Raw genomic sequence first — 6,908 nt, 5'->3', positions numbered from 1 at the left:
GTGAGATTCAGTTGCCTGAATGTAGGCGCTGTGTGGGCTACTTTGGGATACCCTGTGTGGTCTCTAATTGCAGCTTTGCAACAAGGATGTGTCCCAAAGAATCCATGTTATTTTTGGTAGGTACCTTGGCTATCTTACACAACTTAAGGACCCTTGGAGTTAAGATTTAGGCAACAAAGTGATTTCCCTACTACCTCTGAAATACTTTGGTTGCTACCATGTCCTGCTCTTATAAACAAGATGTTTTTCATCACTTACTTCAACCTACAGTTCTTTGTCCTTCTTGCAGCCCAGTAAAAAGCATTCAATGAAACATGAGTCCCTTGAAAACATCCAGGTTGCTCACAGCAACCAGACTGCCATGGGATGGTAATGCCAAGGTTTGTTTTAAATCAATGTGACAGAAATAGTGATTCATAAAATAGCTTCTACTCGGTGCAAGGTAGGTCTGTAAATCATGCTATGAATCTTTTCCGGTGCTGGAAATGCCAACATCAGGTTTTCATATATTACTAATTTATGATTTATATTACAGTGAAGGCTTCCAGTACCTTGCTACTCCTAGCACTGTACAAGCCCAAAGATTCAGTATTGTAAATGGGGCAAATTGTGGGAGAGGCAATGCCTTTAATTAGCCCAATGGAAAGCTTGGAAAAAAATGAGCTGGTTTTCCTGAACACAGGTCCTTCCCCACACTTCTCTACCAGGTTTGAAATGGCTTTTGGTGCCCCCAAGCTCTGCTGATTTTCCCAGTCACATTACCTAAGTGGTTCTTTGGCACTTAAGTATGGACCCAAGTCCACTCATGAGCTGCATCTTGCCTCAGACCCAATCTCTGTGTCAGGCACAAATTTGAAGTAAGATGTGAGGTCAAGCAAGGAGAAAATTCAGACTCCTGCCATGCCTCAGCATGGACTTAGAAGTGTTTGTGCCTGCAATATAGACTAGCCTCAAGAGCACCAAGGGCTGATGGTGTCACTCCGTGCCTGGATTTGGTGAGCACACCCAGGAGCAGGGGTTGGATGTACTCTCTGTTAGCTGCGGTTCACACCAGGCTCCAGGTTTTGCTTTGTCCAATGTTCTGCCTGCCACAGTAGGCGCATCCAGAGGAACTTAACTGTACAAAGCAGTACTGACCCCCCCTCCCAATAAGATGCTTTCTTACTTCCATAGCCATCTGGATGATACTTCAGCAATGGTATCCTGTAAATACAGAAGCATTGTGATTATCATTATTTCACAGTCATTATCACTGCCCTGGCAGGCTTCACTGAAGTAGGTATTAGCTGTTTTGCTACTTGGCAGTAAATTTTTAAGTGGTAGACATTATGGCTGGTGGCATTATGTATCTGTTGCATTTAACCTCCTTGCCTATTTCCTTAAAATGCTTTATTATATCAAATAGCAATCAACATTCCTCAGGGGTGAAGGTAGCTACGTGACATGTTTACTGAGGCGGCCAGCTGTCGCCACTTGGCAAGCAACTTTTATCATAAGCTGGTTGAATTTAACATACATCAGCATTTATCAGCTCTGACTTTGTCAGTTTTATAAACGAAAACCGAGAGACAATAAATCATTTGGTGCCCCCAGTGATACTGCATACATAAGAGAGCATATTTACCAGGCCAGGTGGATTCAACCGACAAAAGGCACCTAAGGTTCTGTTATTTGATCTGTATTGAATATAGCCTCAGATGCCTTTTTCTGGCACACAATCCACATCTGAAAGCTTTGGTGAGACCTGTGCTGGATGGTCCCCATTTGTTTTCTCCTAGGCTGGCTGCTTCAGCCTTCACTCCTGCTCAATGGTATGTCAACACTTCCACTGACTTCTGCTGAAGCGCTTTTGACTGAGCATCCATAACACAATTAATGTCTCCTCACTTGTGGGGGATGGAGCACTGGCATGGGAGGAGAAACACACTGAGGAGGGATAAGCCTCCATTCTTAAACATCAATGATTGTGCTAATACTTTGCAATCATGCTTTATCCCAGTCTCAACAGATGTCCTGTGAGTCTTCCAGGGTTAACCAGGACTTGTAAGTAACATCTATACCAATAAATCAAATGGGTCAATATCTGCTATCTGATCCTAGGGGATAAGTGGCAAACTGCTGCTCACATCCATATAACTAAATCCTTTTCCCCTTGAGTGTTGGTGGTTCATCCATAGCACCTACAGGGAACAGTTCTGTGTTGTTCCTGAACCGCTAGCTGCCATGGGATGAAAACCTGCCAGGAACTGTGCTGCAACCTTAAATACTGCACGTGACTGCAGGACAGGGGTCCCACCCTGCATTTGGTCCTGCATTACTGTCCTTGCTTTGGACAGGATGGAAGAGTGGGCATGTTTTGCTGTCAGTGATTTAACACAGCCTGGAAAACAAGCCTGATCAAGCGTATGGCAGCATGTGAAGTCCTCTACAGGATTGTTTTCATTGCATCCACACACTGTAAGGTTAATGAAAACTCAACTTCAGAGATGCTTACACTTTAATGTCAAGGTAGAAATTGAAATATTTGAGGTTTGGAAGGAAATTGTCATCCAAGAGGATATGTCCTCCATCAGTAAGAGTCATTAAGACCATATTCGTACTGCTTAATAGAAAAAGGCCAGGGAGTGATGTCTGGTAAAAGTTGAATGGCACCAAATGCCTCATTACCCACCCTGCAGTGTGCTAACCTTTCCCTTTGTGGGGAGCTGGGGGAAAAGTCCATTTGTAACAGCAAGAAACAGCAAGGCAACACCTAAGCAGTGTGCCCAAGCAGGGGTTCAGGCTTTCCCTCACCTTTATTTGGCAATTTATATAATGTTGCTGAGTTAAGATTTACAAGCACTTTCAAGCACACCCCACCACCATTTTCCCTCCCTGACCTCTTTGCTAAGACAATGTCAGTCTTTTTACTTGATAGCAGTGATGAAGGCTCTTGCACTAATGTGGCTGGAGCCACCTGCTTTGCAGCACAGGCTTGTTCATTCAAGAGCTGGGAGACCTTCCAAGCTCTTCCCACAGTCCATCCCAGAAGGATGGAAATGTTTCACAGACAGTTCTGTTAATTGTGCCAGTCTCAGGGCAAAGAGCAGTGATTTCTGCTCTCACATGGGCACCTGAGCCTGTAAAAAAGAAAGAGGGCATAGAAATGTTATGAGTTGTGTAATGAACACTCTTGCATCAGGTAGGATGAACATGAGCATCTTAACCCGTGCTGAGACCTGTGGGTCAATTGCAATACAAAACCAGCCAGGGCCAGGGTACACAGTAAAGTATCCAACTTCTTTCTGGTTAACATACAGATTGCTTACAATTTCCATGTTTTGCTTCCCTCAACATATTTGTAGCAGATCTTTAACATCAAGTTTTTCCAAAGCCTGTCTATGTAAGATGAGCTATTCAATGTTCATTCAATTAAAAGTGTTTAAAAATCTTTAGATTGCACCACTTTTAAGCCTTTTTTACAATTGTCTTCTCATTCTCTTGTTCAAAGCAGAATTTAAAACTTCCAAGGTTGTCTGCTTTCAAATCTTCCATCCTTGGATAGACCTAGGACATTTTTAATGAAAAGTAGAAGCTTATTGCTCATTCTCACTACAGCAACATGAAAATCCATTGGGAGATGGCAACCCAGGGAGACCACTGCACCTAGAATCTTCCCAGCACATTTACTGGCAAAGCATGATCTCCAAATTCAGTACCAGTCCTACCAGTCTCCCAGACTGCAGCATCAAAAATCTGGAGCTGAAGAATGAACAAAGAACAGGAGTTATTTGTTCATATCACAAATACATCACGAATGCGGTGAAGAACAGGAGATAAGGATGAAGCTTGTAAACACGATGCAGAACTCAAATAGCCTGAAGCAGCGTACACCTGTAAGCCATGGGATGAGCTAATTGCTGTGTACAGAACTTACAGTTCTGCAAGGATGGGAGTGAACTCAGGAGCTGTACCCTGTGTTGGTCTAAACCTGGCTACAGCACCACCATTGTTTTGGCAAAGGCTTTTGCTTCTCAGCAAAGTCTGAAAATCAGCTTGAAGCTTCTGCAGCAACGAAGAACAGCTCAGATGACACAGCTGCATTATTGATTTATTCTCTTCTCCTTCTTTCCTGCATTTCAGCTGAAAACAGCCAAGCCCTTTCTTTCTCTCTCCCAGATTCCCTGCTACCAGAGGAAAAGAAACAGCATAGACAGGCTCAGGACTGCAGAGGAACATACTTCTGCTCCTTTCCTGCTGTCCCCACTGGAAGCACAGTCCTAGGACATGCTCCTGACAGAGCTGCTAACTTCTAAGAGCCTTCTAAGCTATGAAACAGGAAACCTTTAAAGGACTGATTCCCTACAACTTTCTTTGCAAGTGAGCTGTAACAATGAAAATTGCAAAAACATGGCATTCTGCACCATATAATTCCAAATTCTCTAACGACGGTCAGTGATGCTCTGAAGTCTCTGGACATTGCAAGCTGGTACCTGAGCTTGTGGGTTTTCCTCTACATCTCCACTAAAGCTCTGTTTGTCAAAGCTGGTAAGTCTACTTGTATATGTTCCATCCTGGAAGCTCATACATCTCAACACTGTGAAAACTGCTTAAAACTTTCCTTTAACCTGAAAAATCTGTCCCATCACTGGCATGTAAATTCCCACCGCCATACACAGGGATCATGCTTCACACTATGATTAATTGAATCAGGGCTGATGTGACTGAGCACAAGAACTCTCAGAAAAATATATTTAAAGGGACATGAGAGTGTTGGCTCTTCATTTCATGTGACCACTGGACCCAAATTCAGCTATAAGTGCCAGCATTGCCAATGTTGCTGTGACCCAGCAGGCTAAAATGGCTGTCCCCAAAGTGGGGTGTGTGCAACGTGATCCATTGGGGTGTTGGGAGTAAACATAGTTTTGATACTATTAATAAATTACCTAAAAAAAAACAAACAAACAAACAAAACCAACCAAAAACACAAAAACCAAAAACCACCACCACCAAAACCCCCAATATGTTATTTTGGGTGTGCCCCAAACACTGCTGTAAGCTGTCAAATTCCAGTCACATTTGGACAGTGATTTAATAAGGAAACAACCACCCCTTTAACAAAACCTAAATTTTAACATTTCACAGAGCATGTATCAACATTTCATTTCCAGATATGTTTGTCTGGATATTGGCCTAATTTCTTTAAATGAGTGCTAATAGGCTAAACAACTTTGAAACTACAACAAATGATAAAGTTGCAACATATCAGTTTGATTTTGATTTTGACACTTCTTTTAAAGAAATGTTGTCCTACCTTTTCTGGGCTTATTTTGAACAAGCTGCTGTAGAAAAAAAAGTACATTTTTTGTTCATTCTACTGAAACTCAATTGTAGCCAGTGTTAAACTTGTCTAAAAATTTTACACATCATCTTGAAGTTGTTTTATCTTTGAAGACTTAATGTCAGATTAATATTGATAGTCTATCTCAGTTGAATCACCAGCTCTTTATGGGCATTCAGGTGTGTGGTTTCCTTATCCAGAGTCATTATGTGTGTTTGGATATGCCCCTGTTCACACCTTTCTTACTCCAGGATTAATCATCCCAGCTTCCATTGTCCCCCAACATCCTTCCACACTTTGCCAGTAGTTTACAAGTCTATAACAGAGCTCTAGATAGCTCTTTAATGTTTTTTTTTTTCAATAGAGCTTATATTAGCTCTCTCTATAAGCTAATATAAGCAGGTACCCAGCTCTGAGTGCTACCGGGTTTCAGGATAACTCAGGTGGTGGTTCAGCAGCTGTTAGTAATGCTCAGCTGCAATATCTTGCCTTGATCTAGAAGTGCTCTTATTTAGGGCTGCCTTTATGGTCACACTTAACTCAGATTTCAGCGAGATTTAAAGAGGAGTGCTCAACATGTTCCAGTGCTCCAGAAACTTTTCATGTGTGCACTGAAAAAAATTGGAGTTACCGATCCTAACAGCTGCCAGCTCACTGCCCCACAGCTCCTGGTCTTTCCAGATCATCTGTTAGGTTCATGCAGGGCCAAACTGCAAAATTTAAGAGCAAACAGAACAGAGCAGCCCTGGCCACTGTCACAGAGACCTTCACGAGCCCAAGAGAGGTGCTTCTGTCCCTTCCAGTCCTACTGAGCTGTCTCTCTGACAGCTGACCCTTAACTCTCCCCTGGATGTTTCTGCCCTGCCACAAGAAGCTTGCCTTCTGTATTAGTCCAGGCTTTCAGGTGTAACACATCCTTCTAGTGAAAAAGCACGTGGATCTGAGGGAATGTGGCAGTTTTGAACCACCGTGTGCAAAAACCATTAGTAGCACCAGCCTCCTCATACCTAAAACCCAAGTACGAATCTAACCACCCTGCCACGGGACAAACTCTTCTGCTCCTCTTCAGAAAAAAGAGCATCACTTTTAAACATCACCGTACTTTAACTTGGAGGATCCTGTGGAAGAAGAAAGATCCGATCTTCACAGCTTCTTATAGCTTGCCCCCAGCAGCAGATGGGACCGCTCAGCTGGCAGAGAGCAGATCCCGGCGGCCTCGGGACCACGCAGGGGTGGTACAAGACAGACCCTGGGCGTTTTCGGCCACCCCTAAAGGCAGCGGGCTCCTTGTGCGGGGCGCGTCCCACGCCTCTCGGGGCTCTGCCAAGGGCAGGACAGCGCTGTCCCTCAAGGGCGAGCCCTGCCGAGTCTGACGGCGATGTCACTGCGAAGATATTTGCCCGCAGCAGCTCTCCCGGCGTTCCGAAGCGCGCAGCCCGGGAGCAGCCCGGGCCGTGAGGGCGGCGGCCCCGTCCGGCGGGCCCGGGCTGGGGCCCCGCTCGGCGTGCCCGCCGCCGCCGCCAGAGGGAGCTGCGGGCCCACGTTTGGAGCGAGGCGGCGGGGCCCGACGGGGCGGGCCGAGGCAGCG

This window comes from Motacilla alba, chromosome 1 (assembly GCF_015832195.1).
Source record: "Motacilla alba alba isolate MOTALB_02 chromosome 1, Motacilla_alba_V1.0_pri, whole genome shotgun sequence".
Classification (NCBI taxonomy): Eukaryota; Metazoa; Chordata; class Aves; order Passeriformes; family Motacillidae; genus Motacilla; species Motacilla alba.
Note: the sequence above shows the minus strand (reverse complement) of the source record.